Consider the following 18,871-nt stretch of genomic DNA (forward strand, 5'->3'; position numbering starts at 1 on the left):
GCGGCACCCCCTTTGATTCCTGCTCCGCCTGCACTTTCAAGCCAAGGGCTGGGTGAGGCAGCCCCTGCCTCCCTCTTCTCCACTGGAGTCCTGCTAATCTCTCTTCATTCCCTAGGGTTTAACCAGCCTCCTCCTTTTCAGTGCTCCTGATGCTCCACTAGGCTTTCTTGTGTAACTCGCTGTGGCTCAGCCGGGCCTGGTCAAGTCCTCTCTAGCTCACAGCCCTGCAGACCCTTTTTAGCTCTAGCTAAAAACCTTAGCTCAGGCGTGGTAATATTCACTTGGGTTCCCAGTTTAGCAATGATCTGAGATCTCAGGTGGCCAGAGGAAATGCTATGAGGATATGCTGAAGACCTCAAGAAAACTGGTGCCGACATTAAGAGCTGGGAGGAGCTGGCTGCAGACCAACTGCAGCAGTGCTACAGCCTCAACCAAAAGGCAACCCGTTCCTTGACCTTGAAGCAGAGAAGAAGGAAAAGTAGAGGAATCCTAGCCTATGGCTTACTTTCCCCTGCAGCAAGACCTGCAACTTCTGTGGATGGGCCTAGACTCATCAATGAGACACAGTAGAGATCATCTTTGAATCAAGGGATTGCCAGTGACAATGTGTATCTATTTGGCTGGCCAGCTAAGTGATACTTAGGGTCACATCTTGACACACTCTCTAGTTTATTAGCTTATTTTGTGTGCAGTCCCTTTGATTTATCACACATACATACAAGTGCCACCACTGCCATTGCTGCCACCAGATACTAACTCAGGTGTAGAAATGGGTGATAGTGATGCATTGGAGGCAGTCAAGACACTCAAGAAAACTAGCTTTTGCTTTACGAATTTCAATAAGGTACATCTAACTATGATGATTACAGGACTAATGAAACAATACCTTTTCACTACTGTGACCTTTTTTCTGTGTACCTAGTTTCCTGTGTTTTTTAAACTTAATCAATAATCTAGGAAATGAGTACTCATTCCAATGAAGCTGTATTTGTTTTTGCTTTGATCTTAAACTGAATAATATAGTACTAGGCCCCTAGCATATTAATAACCTTCTAGTTTCTCTTTAACTGGAGACAATGTGTCATGCTACATGTGATGATGCACCACACCATCTGTACTCACTTTTTAAAATCCTAGATCTGCCCAAGGCTGGTTGGGTAGTATGGGAGAGGTCCCAAAGGGGACCTCCACCCCATGAGAGAATCAAGAGGCTTACAGTGCTTTACTGGGAGGCAAAAGACCGTGGCTTCCAGTTCAGTGATTTACAAAGGAGATGGCAAGTTACAGCCATTTGGATTGCAGGATAAGGAAGGCCTCCAAAATAGACCCTGATCTCAGAGCTGGGAATTAGGGTTTCAGAAAGTGTTGCAGGTAAAGTTGGCAGTGAAGAGTATCCAGACCCAAAGCTAAAGGAGCAATTGCCTGGTTCTGCTGTGCCAGTACAGTCTAAAGTCTTGGAATCTGTCCAGCTTTGGAACAAGCTTTTTTTAAATGCAGATACTAGAGTTGTACGTAGCATTACAGATTGGCATCACTGATATCATGTTGAGTGGCCAAGTGATCTTCCTAGTCCACTGTTAATATACCCAGAATCATATTAGCTCTTTTGGCCATTGTATTGCATGGGGTTTTGGTTTTCTTGTAGCACTGATTATTTATATAATGCTTCTAGATACAATATACACTATTTATGACACCTGCAGGTAAGGTAGGCAGTCATTTACATGATGCAAATAACAGCTATTTGCCAAATCCCATTGATTTCAGTATTAATGGCATCATTTAACTGATCTAAACATGCCTGGTATTTTGTGGGAATTTTGTACCTCTCAGCTTTTTGCACTTCATTAACACTGGCTACATGGTTAGCCAGAACTGTGCTCAGCCATTCTTACCTCATTAGGACTCCACTGTTACTCAGAGCCTCTTGCCTCTAATAAGAGCCCTAAAATTGGCAGGACCCCTTCAGTTTCAGGGTTGTAGCTGGCACAGCATCAGTGACTCTGGTGGAGATGGACTTGAAGAGTTAATTGCCTGTGTTATATGTTGGACAATTTTATGATCGCAATACAAGTTCATTATATGCAGCTTAGACTCTAGACACATCCTTCTTATGTGTTTCTAGGCCATTTACTATGTACATGAGGCCTGTGGATAGCAGGCTGGGCACCAGATTCTAGTTACCAAGAATATTCTGGCTGCCTAAGCCACGCAGGTTTATTCAGTTTTACTTCAGACCTGGAAAAATATGGTCACTGGTGCTGCTGGGAGTGCACCTGCTGCTGCTAAGTTGAGCTACCAATGCCCCCAGCCTTTCAGTAGTGTGGTCCAATACAATAGCCTCAACCCCATACACCCATTGCTCTTCTGGGAGGAGAGTTTGCAGCAACTGAGTACCTGAGGCTCCTTTCCTGCCTCTACCAATACCAAAACAAACAAGACTTCTCCAGCCTCCCCAGAAGCCCTTCTTCATCACTATCCCAGTGACCCGACCTGGCTCAGAACCTGGCACTTGAAAAGCATCCTGATACCATACACCGTCTATTCTTGGTTGCTAAGCTGAGGACCTTCTACTCCATGAGCCCTTCCCTGCCTTATTTCTGTTCTCTCCATACCCTTGTTTCCCAAAAACAGTTTCTTGCTACCACCTTCCAGTCTACTCCACACACTCTCCAAAGTACAGGCTGTTTTCTACCTTGTGCTAAAAAAAACCCTGTTTTTTCAGCTTCAATCTCACCCTGTGCCCCTCAACCTCAGGCCCTTTCTTCTGCTCTGCTTTCTTAACCTACTTATGTAGGTAAACCCTCCTCCATCACCAAAATATCTCTGTTCTCTCCAATCCTGCTAAGAGCTTTGCCACTCCCAGTCCAACAGAGGTAAAACATTAATAGCTCTGCTCCATCTAGCTCAGGGTACTTAAACTCCTCTGGTCCAAGGGATGAATATGGACCGTGAGGTTCACCCGGGACCAGATATAGATGGTGGAGAGTTCTCCAGACTGGACAACATGCATGAACAGTGGCATTAATCCTAGGGTGACTATTAGGGCTGTGAGAAACAGCACTATTCCTTTTCAACTTGTGTTTCAATGGAACAACATTTCGTTTCATATTTCATTTCGATTTGAAACCACTGTTCTGTTTCATTTCATCAAAATAGTTTCACTGTTTTGACTTTTCACCCGTAGGCTATAATTGGGAAGCTCGAAGTAGCCTATAACTTTGTCATTTCTGACCTGATTTGATGAAACTTGCAGGAATGGTAGCCCCCACTGAGGGCATGAAGCCTGACAAGTTTCAAGGAGATAGGTGCAGGGGTTTCAGGGACACTGCTCCTCAAAGTCTTGAAAGTAAAAAACTTGTCACATGTATATGTTAAAGCACGGCAGGATGAAAGCTGCAGGCTTGCTAGCCCCTGCTGAGGCCACAAAGCCTGCCATCTGTCAAGGAGATAGGTGCAGGGGCTTCTGGGTTCTGGAGCCCTGCACCTCTGGCTGCTGACAGGTACAACTTGTGACACGGGTGCTTGTGGGATTGTCTTGGGGCATGGGGGGGGGAGGTGAAAACTGCAGGCCTGCTAGGCTCTGCTGTGGCCACAAAGCCTGCCAGCTGTCACGGAGATCGGTGTAGGGGAGTCTGGGTTCTGGGGCCCTGCACCCCCAAGCTGCTGACAGGCAAAACTCGTGACATGGGTGGGTGACACTGTGTGTGTGTTAAAGTGCACCCTCACTTAACTGACACCAAGGCAGAAAGCAGGGCAAGTCAAACAATGCTGCCTTTTATGCAGTTTTTTCCATCCCGCCCCCAGAGCACTGGGATTGGAAGAGACCTCAGGAAAGGATGGCAGTCACTGGCCAGCTACACGGTCAATAATGAGAACACTCCTTTCCCTGCCCCGCCTTTACCCCCTCCCTCTCCTTACTTTAGTTTCTGTTTCAGCTTGAGCTTCTGAACTCAAAACGTTTTGAACATTTTGAAACATTTCAACTTGCTTCGTTTTGTTTCAAGGCTGTTTTGTTTTGATTTTGCTGTTTTGAGTTTGAAACAAGCGGGAACAGCCTTGAAATGAAACTGCTAGCAAAATTTCACAAAGCCTGAGTGACTACACACCCTGGTCTGGCCAAGTGTCCCAGATTTCATAGGCCACCCTGGCATCCCTACTGGTTGATGACAATGGAAATAAAAGTCCCAGATTGGTGCCTCCCTGCCTGCATGGCCCAGACCTGCTCCTCCTGAGCAACAGCTGGAGGTGGGGGGTGAGCTGGGCAGGGATCAGCAGGGGTGGAGGAAATTGGGAGAAGGAGGACATTGGCTGGGGAGCAGGGGGAAGGAAGGGGAGCACTGTCCCCAGTTTTCTTCAGGTTAATATGCTCATTTTAATTAATCCCCATAGCTGCTAAAGCTACTATTTTACAATGGCTCAGGAACCCAGGGAGTGCCACTGCTACTTGACCACTTTTTACCCTTGCTGCTGATTTTAGTTGTCGGGAGGCTAAACCCCCCCATTTCAACACTTGGTAAACGGGGGGGCGGGGGGGGGATGAGCAGCATTAACTCTCTGGGTTCCTGAGCTGTGCTGAAACAGCAGGTCTGGCAGCTGCAGGAATAAACACTGCCACTACAGGGGCTCGGGCAGCTGTGGCAATGAGTTCCATGGACTGAAACTGCCCCACCAAGATGGGTGGTCCAGCCTGCACAAAGCTTTGTGGACTGGATGACCCACTTCCATGGGCCAGATCCAGCCTGTAGGTATGTTTGAACCTGGTCTAGAAAAGAGGATGACAATGTCATCAAAGGAATCCCTGCCAAATGTGAAAAAGGAGACATTCCTCCCTCCCTCCCACCCCCTGTACAGGGAGCAGGGGTTCTCTTGATTTTACAATTACTGTAGAAGGAACAAACCCTCTATGAGGGGAGTTTCAAGGGCCATGACATTAACTGTCTTTCAAGATATTCCCCCTTTTTAACCCTTTTCTAGGGCAAAAGGTACTTTTTAGATTCTCCTACTCTCAATGACTCCTGAAACCTGATCATCTGCCTCCGTTACCTGCTTGCTTCAACTGGAACCCATCTATCCCAGTGCAGACCAACCCATCCTGCCACTCATTCAATTTCCATGCCTTTTACTCAGTATTACTGTCTTCTTTCTCATTTACCTTTTTGTCTGTTACTCACTCACCTTATTTCCTTGAAACAAGCCAGCCTGTTTTCTGGGCCCTGATCATTGTATCACCTTACCAGCTAGGCTGTTTGCTTCACTTCCCAGCAATCCATGCTGCATTCAGGATTTTACTGATACCCATTTCCTGTACAGCCTAGCCTATTTTCCTGCCTCACAACCACCTACCTTTGTACCTTTCCCATCCATACATCCATTCTGCCTGAAATCAAGAGAGATATGAAAAAATGGGTGAATGTAGGGGAGAGACAAGAGTGAGTCTGTGCATGTGTGTGAAAAAGTGTGATTGTGGGGAAAAAGGATGGGCAAATCAACGACAGAAAGGATGAGATAGAGAATCTTACTCTGTTTCTTAGGATATATCAGCCTTGTCACTATAGTATCTGACATCTTTCTAGCAATGTATTAAGTGACATGACTAATACATGTTACATGTGGTTCATTCCCTCTCTTTTCCCCTTCTGGAGGCTGGGAGGAGGGAAAATTGGATGTACAGCTGTGTTGTCTTTTGATGAGGTTTAATTTTGGGTTTCTTCAAATATATGTGCTTCTCTGTGTGTATATATTAGAGGAGGTAAGGTCAAAGAGATGCTTTTTGCACTTAGAAAAGAAGATGGTAAAGCTCATGTTGGTTCTTAAGGAGTTTGTTCCTCAGTCTCAGATTGGCCTGAAAGAAACCTCCTCCACAGACCATCTTTATCTTTGTTGCAGGAAATTCCACAGCACCTAAGGAGCCTATTTGTCAAACATGATCTTCCTCTGAGGGCTTTGGGTGGTCTTCTAGGGCATGAATACACACAGCACTTAGAAAGGTTTAAATGCAGTTTAAACCTGAAACAGACAGACATACAAGCCTGTTAAATTAGCATAAAGCTGACCAGAACGGTTCAAAAGTGCACCAGGAAAATCAAGTACTATTTTGAACTGGTTTACTGTAAACTGGTTCAATGTTATGTGTGGATACCAAGTATTTGGTGACATGGGTCTAGTTGGCCTTCCAGGCAGCCCACACTGCATCAATCCTCACCCCTCTTTCCCACTGCTTCTTCTGGCCACTCTGGTATGCTGCCAGAACCCTACTGCCCCTCTTTTTACTCTTTTGTACTGCCTGTTCAATACGAGTTATCTTTCTAACCAGCCACATCATAACTTTACTTGACCCCATCCCTAGGACTCCAAGAGCATGGGTACAAGCACTCCCTTATATTTGCCTACTGTGAGGCATGCTAGGCTGGGTGTTCACTCACACTTCTTGAGTCAGAGCCATAGTACACAATTGTAAAGTGGTTCCTATGTGATGACATTTGGGAATGGATCAATTGTTACATGCAGCTTCACCCTCATATGTATGCTGGACCCTGACAATTGTATACCTTGAAGATATGACTAAGACCCTAGACTTGCCCTGATACCCTATGAGAAGACAGTACAGAGAGCAGGACAGGTGTAATGTTCTCACAGCATTCTGTACTACTTGGGGTTCCACAAAGGCTGATGCTTTCATGCCCAGGTGTATCATATTGCTGTAGGCCACAGCAGCAGTGATGCATAGGGGGTGCACCACCCCCTGCAAAAAGTGGCAGCAGGGCCTGCAAGCGGTTGCCACTTGCCACCCCACTTGCCCTTTCTGATCACTCCGGGCCACTGCTGATGCTGCCAGCGGCATCTGTGGGTGGTCGCCAACCCATGGTCGGTGCTCGTCAGCCCCTCCCTCCCTGTCCCCCTCCCTGACGGTGCTGGTAGCATCTGCGGGAGCTCACTGCTCACCGCCACGGGACTCGCACATCCGCCAGTGCAGCCATGCCCCCCCAGCTGCCAGGGGTACCTGCCATTCACAGACCACAGTAGAGATAAAAAAAAATATGAATACCTGAAGTCAGATCATCTTCTGCCAAGATAGGATAGAATCATTTAGCTAACCTGAGATATTAGATGTTATTACTCTTGGATGCTGCTCTACAAAAGTTTAGTAAGGAATTCAGAAACAGTTCTAAACTACAGTCTGAATTGACTGATTTCAACAAAAAAAGTCACTGCATCATGGATGTAAACTCCTCAAAGTACTGTCTTTTCCCCACTAGCATTATATCTCTCTTGCCTGGACTCACCTCTCCATCAACTGGTTTTCATCCCTGAGCTGCCCTTTTGTAAACACCGGGTACCTTAGGGGTAGTGGAATGGTCCAATGTCTTGAAAGGACAATGTGTATTGTGCAGCTGGTCCTTCTGAGTCACGTCCATATGGGCATGGACATTTGTTTCTCTGGGGACAAGCACCATCAGCACACCTTGTTACCCTGAGTGTGGCAGGAGAGGCTGAGGCCAGTAACTGTGCTGGCCCCAGAAGCCTTATCTGGGCCCCTGGGGGCCTCAGGGATCTGCAGCCAAGGTGCTCCTGCAGCTGGGATCCTGGCCAGAAGCCAGAGTGCAACTCTAGCTGGCCAGGCTCCAGTTTCGGGCGATGTGCACTGCCACCATGTGCACCACCCCTTTTTTTTTTGGCACGAGTATTCTTGACGCCAGGATCTCCTGGGATCAACTCCCCCCAGCACCGCAAGGTAGCAGCATGGGGAACACCCACATGTACAATATGTGGTGCCACAGCCAGGTTTGTGGCACCACATGCCACACATCTGTGCTCATCTGAACACAGCCCTGGAGTCCATGTCTTTTTCCTTCTTCACCTGTTGGCTACATGTAGATAATAAGGACTAGAGAAAAAAAAAATAATTTCCTAGGACTGCTCAAGTCAGGGCCTTAGAGGTAAAGGTACATTTTCCCATCATTATTCTGTGAATGAGTCTTGCCTGGAAGGACTTAAACCATTTCAGTGCATTCCCCTGCATCATTCTCATGGAAAACAGAAATACTTAGGATCAACGTTCTTAAATGCTGCAGGGAGATCCAAGATGATGAAACAACAATAGATCAGCCATCAGTACTCCTTCAGTGTTTTTGTCCCTGTAATCTTTACATGCATCTAGACTGTACTGGGTCTAGAGTATTTGCTGTAGGTAGATGAGCTTGTAGTTGGATTTTGTCTATCTTCTCTATGAGCTTGCTCAAGAATAGAAGGTTTGATACTGGATGGTAGTTGGCTAGAAACAGTGTGCCGAGGGTGTGTTCCTTCAGTATTGGCTGTGCTGTTACATAGCTGAGGGAAGAAGGGAAGAATCCTCCTCTGTATGAATCATCTCAGTCTTTCTATTTCTGTTTCTTAAGTTACTGACAACTTACTTTCGTGAACTAAGAAAGGCATGACTGGATTCATAGATTTAATAGCAGCCTTCAACGACCTGAAGGGTGGTTACAAAAAGGATGGAGCTAGTCTGTTCTCAGAGGTGGCAGATGACAAAACAAGGAGCAATGGTCTCAAGTTGCTGCAAGGGAAGTTTAGGTTAGATAGGGAAAAACTTTCTTACAAGGAGGGTAGTAAAGCACTAGAACAGGTTACCCAGGGAAGTTGTGGAATCGCCATTCTTAAGAAATTTTTAAGACCTGGCTAGAGAAAGCCTTGGCTGGGATGACATAGTTGGGGATGGTAATGCTTTGAGCAGGGAATTGTATTAGATGACCTCCTGAGGTCCCTTCCAACCCTAATTTTCTATGAATTTTCTATGATTTCAGATCAAGGCTTGTTTAGGATAGCCAATCCATCTGTAGGTATGAGTATTCTTACCTCTAAGAGGGTGCGCTGGCTGTGTTTTGAAGTGGCTTTCTCATATTCATATAATTCTGTGAACCAGGACAACTGTTCTTTATAGTGCTTATTGCTGGGTCCTATTGCGTGCTATAGGCACTTAGTACTGATGATGACACAGTTTATCATCTTGGATAGCTCCTAAAAGTGGGTTTTGACAGATTAAATAGCTCCCAATAAAATTTAGGGTAGAACAATAAAGGAATTAGTAGATGTCACAATCACAGGCTGTCATTTTTAAGGAGTTTAGAGGACTTCTTGGCATCCCAGTAACTGAAACATTCCATTATGCTGTAAATTCATAAATTTCAAGGCTATAAGGAACCATCATGATGATCATGTAGTCTGACTTTCTGCATAAGATAGCCCAAATAATCTTATCTCGCTCAGGAAGGTATAGACCAGTAACATATGTGAAATATTGGTAGATCAGATAATGAAACAGTTACTAACAGACAACATGGATTTGATAAATATAAAAGTCATACCATAATATTTCTTTGATAAAGGCTATGCAGTGGCCTTTATACTGGAAATAATATTCCATTGTAAGGTAATGATGTGTATTCAATGTGATTATTAAAACTTGCAATGCAATTAAAAACAGTAATTATTGATAGTTCAGTTAATTCATTATAAAACTGGAAGGATGCATTGAATAGGATCCTAAAGGATTCATTCCAGATCATTGTTTCATTAACAGTCATTCTAGATGATAGAAGAGAAAGTCATGCTCATCAGGTTGTATAAATTCAAAAATTCAAATTCAGGTGAAAATCTGGGAAAGATTATGAAATTCTTAGAAAGCAGGAGTAGAATATACTAACATTTTGATAAATTGCTGAAATAGGCAAATAAGCAACTTTATTTGTGGTTGGATTTCGCTTTCATGGGGCTGTTTTTCAGTCCTGGGCACCTCAGTCTCAAGGAACCTCTTCGCCATCACTGTGGCTGCTGCTACTTCTCTCTCTGTCTCTCTCTCTCTCTTGTCAGGGACACAGACCTAGCTCAGAACTAGAGCTGGGAGAATCTGCAGGTACTCTTCCAGGACAATGTTGTATTAGTTCCCCCCTCATTGGTCTCTGGAGCCAGGTTCTAGATGTGCCACATACTGTAACTATATAGGGTTAAAAATATAACACTTAAGGAGCAAACAGACATCATCATTCCATTTAAATATATAAACATTTATAGTTGTAGTTCATGGACATGCAGACATCTTACTGGCAGGTAAAAGGCCAGGACTTCACTGTGAATCAGCTGCTCCAGGTAACTGTTCTGTATATGTTCTTACCCTACATATATTTAGAGGAAGTTAAACTGTGGTAGCATAGCCATCAGTGCAAGGAGGGTAAGCTACTTTGGTTTAGCTGCCCCTAAGATTTTAGTCTGCAGAGTAAGAAAATGCATAGAGGCAGTTACCATGGAGCAGCTGATACACAGTAAAACCTCACCCCTTTTTATCCCACAATAAAGCATTTATGTGATTATACCTATAATTTCTGAGTATGCTGGTATATCACTGAAATAAAAAAGAGAAGTTTGAAGCAAATGGATTTTAAACAATATAAAATGGATATGATGGACTTTCTTTCAAATGTTAACCTTTGAATTCAAAGCTAAGCATGTTAGAATGATTAAATTTATGTTTCTCGGTCAGAATTTTGAGTTTCAGATTTTATTTTTTTTTTTTTTTGCTGTCAGCATACCTATGTCTTTTCTGGGTGGTAAAGTATAGAGCAGACTGACTACTACTAACTCCAGAAGTAGTCAGGTAAACATATAAACAGTAGAGTACAATTCATCCCTGGTATATGCATCTGCCACTTTTGTCCTTTGCAAAGCCTTTTTACTTAGCATGCATGTCTACAATTCATTTGAAAAAGTGCACAGGCCTGATCTCTCTTTTGTTTGCAGGAAAGCTTGTAAAGGGAAATGTTAAGCTAAAAATGCACTGGAAAAGTGGCCAGTGCAACTATTTGCTACTATCACCTAAACTGCATTGTCAACCCAGATGGTATCCATTCTACCCCACAATCCAGCTCCAGATCAAGTTAGAGAATGTTAATTATTTTTGACAGAAGATCACCACCATTCAGAAGTTCTCTCTGGACAGCTGCCTCTGTACACAGAAATAAGGATACATTATACATCTCCTCCCTTTCACCCCAGAATCCGTGAATGAAGATAGGTTCAGGGTTCATCTACACTGCAGTCAGAGGTATGTTTGCAGCATGCCTGAACATACTGAGGTAGCTTTAGTTTAGCTACCAGAACCAGGAGCTCTGGTACCAATAGCAACAAAGCTGTGGTAGCATAGGTTTCAGCATAACTGAGCCACCACAGCCATTACTTAGAAGTGTACATCCCACGCTGAAACTTGTATTGCCATTGCTTTGGCCTGTGTGTCTGGTACCAGCAGTAGAAAGATTAAGACCAACTCTGGTATGTGTGTTGCAATCATACCTCCATTTCAATATAAACACACCCTAGGAGCATTAACAAAAATGGGCAACTCCTGTGATTTGAACTCATGTCCACTTTGACACTGAAAGATGTACAACATCTAAAGACACTCCTGAAAGCTTGCTGACATCACTTTTGAAGAAATAAGCGCACTATCCACTCTAAAGCCTACCATAGTACAGACAGTCCTTTGGACCCATAAGGGAAATAACAAAAGGCAAGATTTTCAAATGGGCTTAGACATGCTTATGTAACCCAGAAGACACAAAAATATTGGATGCGATGTTTAAGTGCTATTGGTATTTGCACTTTCCTGCACACCTAACTGTACAGGGATAAAAGTAATCTTGGTACTGAAATTTTTTGTTTCAGGGTATGGACAACTTCCTGACATTGCTGAACAGTTAGATGCCTCTCTCTTATCTAAATCCTGTCAGGATTCATAAAAGAGTTATTCTTTCACAAATGTCATCTAGGGGGACATGGAAGGCATGTTTAGAGCATACCTAATCACACAGCAGAGAGTTGGCAGAGGCGGCCTCCTTTCATCCACTATCCCAGTGATTGAGGCACTCACCCAGGATATGGAAGATCCAGGTTCTAATCTCTCTTTTGCCTGAGAAGATTTAGCACCATATCTCCTTGTCTGCAAATAAATAATACTCTAATGACCAAACTACAGGATACTCTGTGATGTGCTCATTTCAGTCCCTCTGCTGAAACTATTCCACTTTGTATATACTTCATTCATTGGAGTAGATAATGAAATCTGAATGCCCCCTTTCTCCCTTAGTATTGTGAGCATCAGTCTAGGGTCTCATTCCCTCAGTAGCCCAATGGACATTCAGTTTGCAGGGACCAAGTAGAAGAGCTCTAGTAGAAGAAAATGTGAGAGTCCCATACCAGAATATCCTATCCTGACGGTCAGGGCAGCCAGAGGAATACATAGAAAATGTTTTGGGTGATGCTCAAACTGCTACAAGCTAGTTAAAAGGAAACTGTTGGGACCATCCCCAAAATAACCCCTCTTAGGTTTTGAGAAAAAAAGCATGTAGGCAGGAGACGGTTTCAGGTTATGACCCATGTGGAGACTAGCAGTTAAGTCCAAGACAGGGGTCACCCTAACTTCACTCCTTGCTTTGTCCCAGCAGCTAACTCAGGTGACCCCTCACTCAGAATTGAATTCATGGAAGCCAGCATGTTCGAGGTAAGTGCCTGAGCCTAGTGAATCCCACCACACATTAGGACACTTACAACTCAAGCACTGGAACATTTCACAACACCCTGGTGTTGCACTTTTGTTCCCTAAGGTAGGGAAACAAAAGGCATGTTGATAAGACATGATAATGAGTACCCAGCCCAATAACACCAGTACATAATGCATTGTTATTTTTGCCTCCTAAAGCACAGTTTTGTATCATGGATACAACACTGTCAAAAGGTATTTCTGAAGATGAATTCATGAAACTCACTGCATTTCTTGCTGTTGGCTTGAATACCTAGTTGACCCTTAACACAGGCAGCTCTCATTCTGTTTCTTTCATCCATCCACATATTCTTCATCATAGAGAATACTCTTTCCATTGGAGGATGGCACACAAGCACAGTTCATACATGCTCCACTATCTTCAGAAGAGAAATTGGAGAAAAAAAAAGACTCACTTTTATTCCTCTTGGTTTATGTCCTGGAACTTTAGAATTATTTCAATAAAGCATACAAAAATTTATGTACAATGCTTCTTCATCCAGGTCTGCTACATTTACAGATTTGACACAGTCCACGGGGTCTTGAAATGCAGGCTGAGCATGAACTCTGTACTCTTTGTTTAAAAGGGGAACCATTTCTCTGAGTATTCAGTGCTCCACTTCTGCACACACAATGCATCAGGTTTAAATGCAGTTTGAAACAGTAGGCAACTTCCTCAAATTCTGATTCACTGTAACACCAAAGAAGTTGTCACACAGCCTGTTCTTCAAATAGTCTCTTGGCTTCCATCAGTTCATGTATATCTGTGCCCGAGTTGCATCACTTTCAGGTGCTTTGATTCCTGTGAGATAAACATTCCTAAAGTTCTGCACAAAGCACGACCAGCATTCAGGAAGCAGATATTTCTCACTTGTTAACTCTTATTCTTGGTCACTGGTGAAGTCCCATATCAGTGGGTGGGTATTTTCTTGCCCTTGTGAAATGAAATACATTTTCACAACTTTCCAGCATTTCAAAAGTCTTTTGATAGCTGTTCTAAGTGACAGACACCTACCTCCCTGAAATATGTTGCAGAAAACAATCGTGTACTCTCTCCTGGAAGAAAGCCTGGAATTCTTTCACCTTCTTAGCAAAGTTTGAAACCTTGTTATAAATTTTGATGGTCAAACTTCACATCGTACTTCCTCTGCTTACATACCTGATTAAGTGTGGTATGCCGCAAACGGGTATTACTGTTTGCATGCAGTAAATTAAACTGTGATACTTTTAAATTACTAAGTACAGAATTATTTTTCCCATAATTAACTGATCTTTTGTCAACATCAAAGGACACTATATTCAAAAGCCAGGGTAGATATGCACTTTTTTTACTAAGTAAGATATATAGGGAGAGAGAACACAAGTGTTCATGAACAAAAGTTCACTTCACCAGATGCTGTGAAAGGGTATGGAGAAAGCAAGGCATAAGGAGGAGAGAGAAATTAGAATACAAAAGACAAGGGAGGGGAGAGATCAAGCCACTGTCACTCAAAAATTGTATGTATTTAATTGATTTATAGCATTGCCATTCTTATACAATCTTTGTAAAAATCAAGCCAACCTTTTCCAAAACTAATGGATGGTGAAAATACTATATAACTAATAGGTAATATTTAATATTGTTCTTACTTGAAGTGTCAGTGGCTACAGAATGTGACTTTGCCTGTAAGATCTTTTAACAGTAACTCAGCTGAATAGGGTGCCAAAACATTTTCCACAATGGTCTCAGATTTTGTCCCCCTGCAAATAATGTTTTTCCTCAGCTTTGAGTCTGAAAGTATTTAAGCAGTCAGCTTCATCTCACAGACAAGCAATGAATAGCTGTGATGATGCATAACTGTATGGCGTGCATAAGTGGGTACAAAAGCAATGACAGTAGTCTTCTCAGAAGTGTTGTTGAGTCTGGAATATTTAGCTACATTACTACTAGCTTTCTTCAGCCTTATTGACAATTGATCTTACTGTGTATCCATGTGTTTTCTCACGGTGCCAGTGCCTTCTCTTTTAATGACTTTAGAAAATGACTTGATACAAGAATGTTCAATACATCACATGTCTAATTATGTTTTGCAAGACAGACTGTGAATTCAGACTCTGAGAGCTACTTGTCCCTGAAAGAACAGTCCTTTTCCTGTTTCTTACTTGGAGTGTTGCAGACAACCTTTGCTCCTGCCACCAAAAAAGAGATACATGACAGTTTGGGACCTGGCTGGGTGGGCCCAGAACAACAGAACAAGGAAGCTCTTGAGAAGCCAGAAAAGGGCAGTGACAGTGGCAGCATCCGCACACACAGCAGCACTGGGGAGCCAGAAGAGAAATGTGGCAATTTGGGAATGAGGCTGCTGACTAGATCACTAGACCCAGAGCTTCTGAGAAGCTCCTGAGAAATCAGAAAGCAGCAGCATTAGGCTAGGATGTGGAGAGGAGGCAAACCCCTGAAAATTGGGCTGAGAAGCAGCCAAAGCTGGGGCTTCAGGGAGTTTGGTAATGAGCAAACTATTTTGTCCAAAATCCCCAATTAAAACTGAAAATAAGAATAGATGCTGTTCCTACAAGGATTCAAAATCAGCAGTTGAGACAGTCCAGTTAAAATAGGGGCAAATAACAGCTCTGTAATTGTTAATCACCTGGCCATACTTGCCTTGGGTTGGGCTTTGGCCTTGCCCTGCTTTGCTAATCCTCGCTTACAAGTACTGCTGAAGCAATTTGTTGCATTAATTTGTATGTGCAAGGGCAGCTCAACAGTAATGTTGTGTGGATTCATTCTACAAATTTTTTACAAACAACTTCTAACTACAGAGGAACAGAAAGTGGGCTTGAAATACACAGTGATTGTCAACAAGAGTGCTGTGGCATCCTAGGGTACAGTCAGCTCCTTTTAAGAGCGTAGGAGAGTATAGGATTCCACCTAATGTTAGCACCATTGGATGTGCAAATGCCTATACATAATCCATAGGATAAACCCAGAGATTTCAAGTAGAAATCCAGTGTCAAAAACAGTCCGACTTGCAAAAGAACTGTTTTGTTATGTTTCCATTGTCAAAAAGCAAGTGAAAGCTAAGAGCTGGAATTTTCCAAGCTCTTGAAAAGGGGTGCCTTGAGTCTAAAAAAGTTCTGAATCACTGAACTAGAAGTACAATGATTACATCAATAAAGACAATCCAACTACCAGGTAACACTGCACCTTGCTCCCACTACTCACACAACTATCCACTAATTGGTGGCAGCAGGGGTTAAGGTGCTCCTATCCACCTTTCACCAGGAAGGTTTGTGGTCCTGGCATTTAATTGAGACTGCTCTGCCATAGGCAGTCCCACCATGCCTTCCTACCCTGGCAGAGTGTAGTTTTAGGGGATGCCCACGATCAGAAGCCTCCAAACCATCCCTATAGCACCTGCCCTTACCTCCAAGATGTTCCTGAGCCGTAGCTCAGCAGGCTGATGTTTCTCTCTCAGCGGCTGGCAGCAAACTGCTGCCTCACCCTGTAAGAACTGGATCCTAAAATGGCCATCCTAATCAGGTACCTGCTAGCTGCTTGCCTCCAACCCTTAAAATGGCAAACCCCCTTTTGTGTGCTGCCACAAGATGTAAAAGGTAAAAAACAAAGTCTCTCTCTCCCTCACACACACACATTTCTAACATTTACTTCTGTGTTGGTCTCTCTCTGTCTCAAAACGAAGACGATATTAACTTACAGTAGACCAAGGGAACACAAGGTCTAAGCCATTTCCCTATTAGACTTTGTACTTCCCTGTTGCTCACTGAAAATAACTTTACCTGAGAGGAGGAAGTACATTACTGCAGCCCTTGAAAGCAGGTTAGCTGATTCTTCCTTTGAATATGACAGCTACTCTAGCCAGTGATTAATGAGCCAAGATTCCACATACTTGTCACCCTTTTTCTCTCACCCTTGTGTACTGACTTAGAGTAGGGAATATCCAGGGACATGGTGCTCTGCATGGCACCTGGACCCAAGGTTTTGGTAGGCTAAGCAAGTAGCAATGGGCTTACTTCCCCTTCCTCCTCCACTTGGCTGAATAAAATTAGTGCAGGTCAAAAGATAGTAAATTCAATTAAATAAATCTTCTCTGAAAAATAATTGAATAAATGTGTGCTGGTGCATTAATGTGAATCAGTGTCAGAGATTATATCCTCATAATATGGAATGTGATGTGTGAATATAGAAGATAGTGCCTGGTACTACTCATCATGCAAGTTGACAGATTTTTCTCTTTTGTGCACAGCCATCATTTTTACATCTTTTACACAAAATACTGTGAAATGTGCTACATATTTATTGTACCCTCAGTTCCTTTTAAAATTATGGGAATTATTTATCTAACCCAGCATCCACAGTTCATCCATTTGTGTCAATCGGAGAAGACCATTCTGATGAATTCCACCATTGTTCATTTGCTATTAAATGAGCAAAAGCCAAAGCATGTCAGATATTTTGCTAAATATTGAGGTCCTATAGTAAATGGACTAGCTCTGAAACAATGGTGCTGTACTGAGATTTTTCGTGCCATTGTTTCACTTAACGTATTGGAATGTCACTATCTTGGGTTTTATTTTCTGTTCTAACACTAAAAAAAAAATGACCATCCACCATTAACTGATTAAATAGAGAGTGTAATGAATCCTGTAGTGCTCTAGCTATATTTATAGGGTTTGTTTCTCCATGGTAGCTTCATCGACTTCAGTAGAGCTATATTCATTCACAGCAGCTGAGAATAATGTTTGTATACATCAGTAGTGCTCAACCTCCAGCCCACAGGGCTGTCAGCCAGCCTGTGCATCTGGAAATTTGGCAGAGGGAAGAAGCAACAGCAATAATTACTGCAGCACCCAGAACTGCAGAATTAACACTGCCCCCACTCCCCTGAGGCCAAGTTTCCAGGCCCATGGGGAGTCCCATGGACCAGATGACATGTCCCCATATGCTAATATGACGCGGTACGTGGGGTATTCTGGCACAGGGTGCTAGGATAGCGTGCCAAATCACACCCACAGATAAACCCCATGTGCTGACTGGTCACTGGATCTGGCCTGCATCTGGCCCTGTATCACTTATTTAACCCATGGGGTTGGAAGTTGGAGCGCTCGTGATATACAACAATTCTGAAAAAGAAGCATAGCTAGTCATTGGAAGTTTTGCTTGACTAAGGACTTCAGAATCCAGCCCCTTCAATATCAAATACATGGTCATTAAATTGTTACTTTAAGACAAAAAGCTATGACTACTTTCTTGACTGACTTTGCTTATCTGAGCATGTGAATTATACAGTTGTACAGTGCAGCAGAGCTATTTCAAAGAACTAATTGACATCACTCTAGATGTGACTCACTGAGCTCTCAGAATCTCTTCAAGTAAAAAAGTATGAATTATGTGAAGCTCATTCTTGTAGTTTCGTAGTTTGTCTTTGGAGAAATGTGGATTTTATATAATTTATCAAGGACAATTTCAGAATGCCTAATGTTATCAATCTCAGCGACAAACTGCAACAGTTAGTTCCTGTCTGTGACTGGCTCTGTGCCAAATAGCAGTACTGGGATAACTGAGCAACAGCTCTGCTACCACCTGTTTGTCTACCTGTTCTATATCATACTTCATAATGTCAGCCACAACAAAAGTAAACTAAATAAATTAGAAAGAAAATTCATCAATGATACCATTCATTTAGGTAGGTCACAGATGCTCTGTAATATTTTTAGCTTCTGATTAAGGAAGGCATTGTATCAAATTTAAAAATTAACTTATACTTTGCGAAACCCACCCCAGGCTTAATTTATAGCCATTTGTACGAGTTTCTTTGAAGTGTTCAGCATAGCATAAATAGGAGGGCAAGTTCTCTAGGAGTACTACATAACTAGTAGGCCTGTGCGAATAGGGAAGTATTCAATTTGGATTCGGTTGATGCAGAGGCCAGTGGTTCGATTTGGATCGCTGTTCTGAATCAATTCGGCCAAATTGGCTTCAGAAGATTTGGCGCCGATTCAGAGAGATTTGGAGATTCAGCCATAGTGTATAATGGGGAGGTGGGTACAGAAACTCATGGACTCAATATAGACAGTGAAATTCTGACACACTACAACCTGCTGGACATCTGCCTCCCCAGGTACCTCTGCACTTTTACCTGTGCTGCTACATCCCCCTTCCCCTGCCCCGCTCCAGCCTGTCCAACACTGGACACCCTCTTGCTTGGAACACTGGTTGGTGGACAGGACAGGTATTCATGGGCAACCGCGGCAAGATCCTGCCACATCTGGCTCTGGCTCACC

The 18,871-nt window shown here is 43.1% G+C and overlaps 1 long non-coding RNA gene across 1 annotated transcript; it reads right to left on the reverse strand.

The window, feature by feature from the left end:
* Positions 1 to 9,272: 9,272 nt before the first annotated feature.
* On the reverse strand, positions 9,273 to 16,198 carry LOC109311784. Its single transcript, XR_002101614.1, has 2 exons — positions 15,994 to 16,198; positions 9,273 to 10,999 (listed from the first exon to the last, which is right to left on the reverse strand). It is a non-coding gene; the product is annotated as an uncharacterized LOC109311784 (long non-coding RNA).
* Between the last annotated feature and the right edge of the window lie 2,673 nt (positions 16,199 to 18,871).

This window comes from Crocodylus porosus, unplaced genomic scaffold (genome assembly GCF_001723895.1).
Source record: "Crocodylus porosus isolate Cpor-Errol unplaced genomic scaffold, CroPor_comp1, whole genome shotgun sequence".
NCBI lineage: Eukaryota > Metazoa > Chordata > Crocodylia > Crocodylidae > Crocodylus > Crocodylus porosus.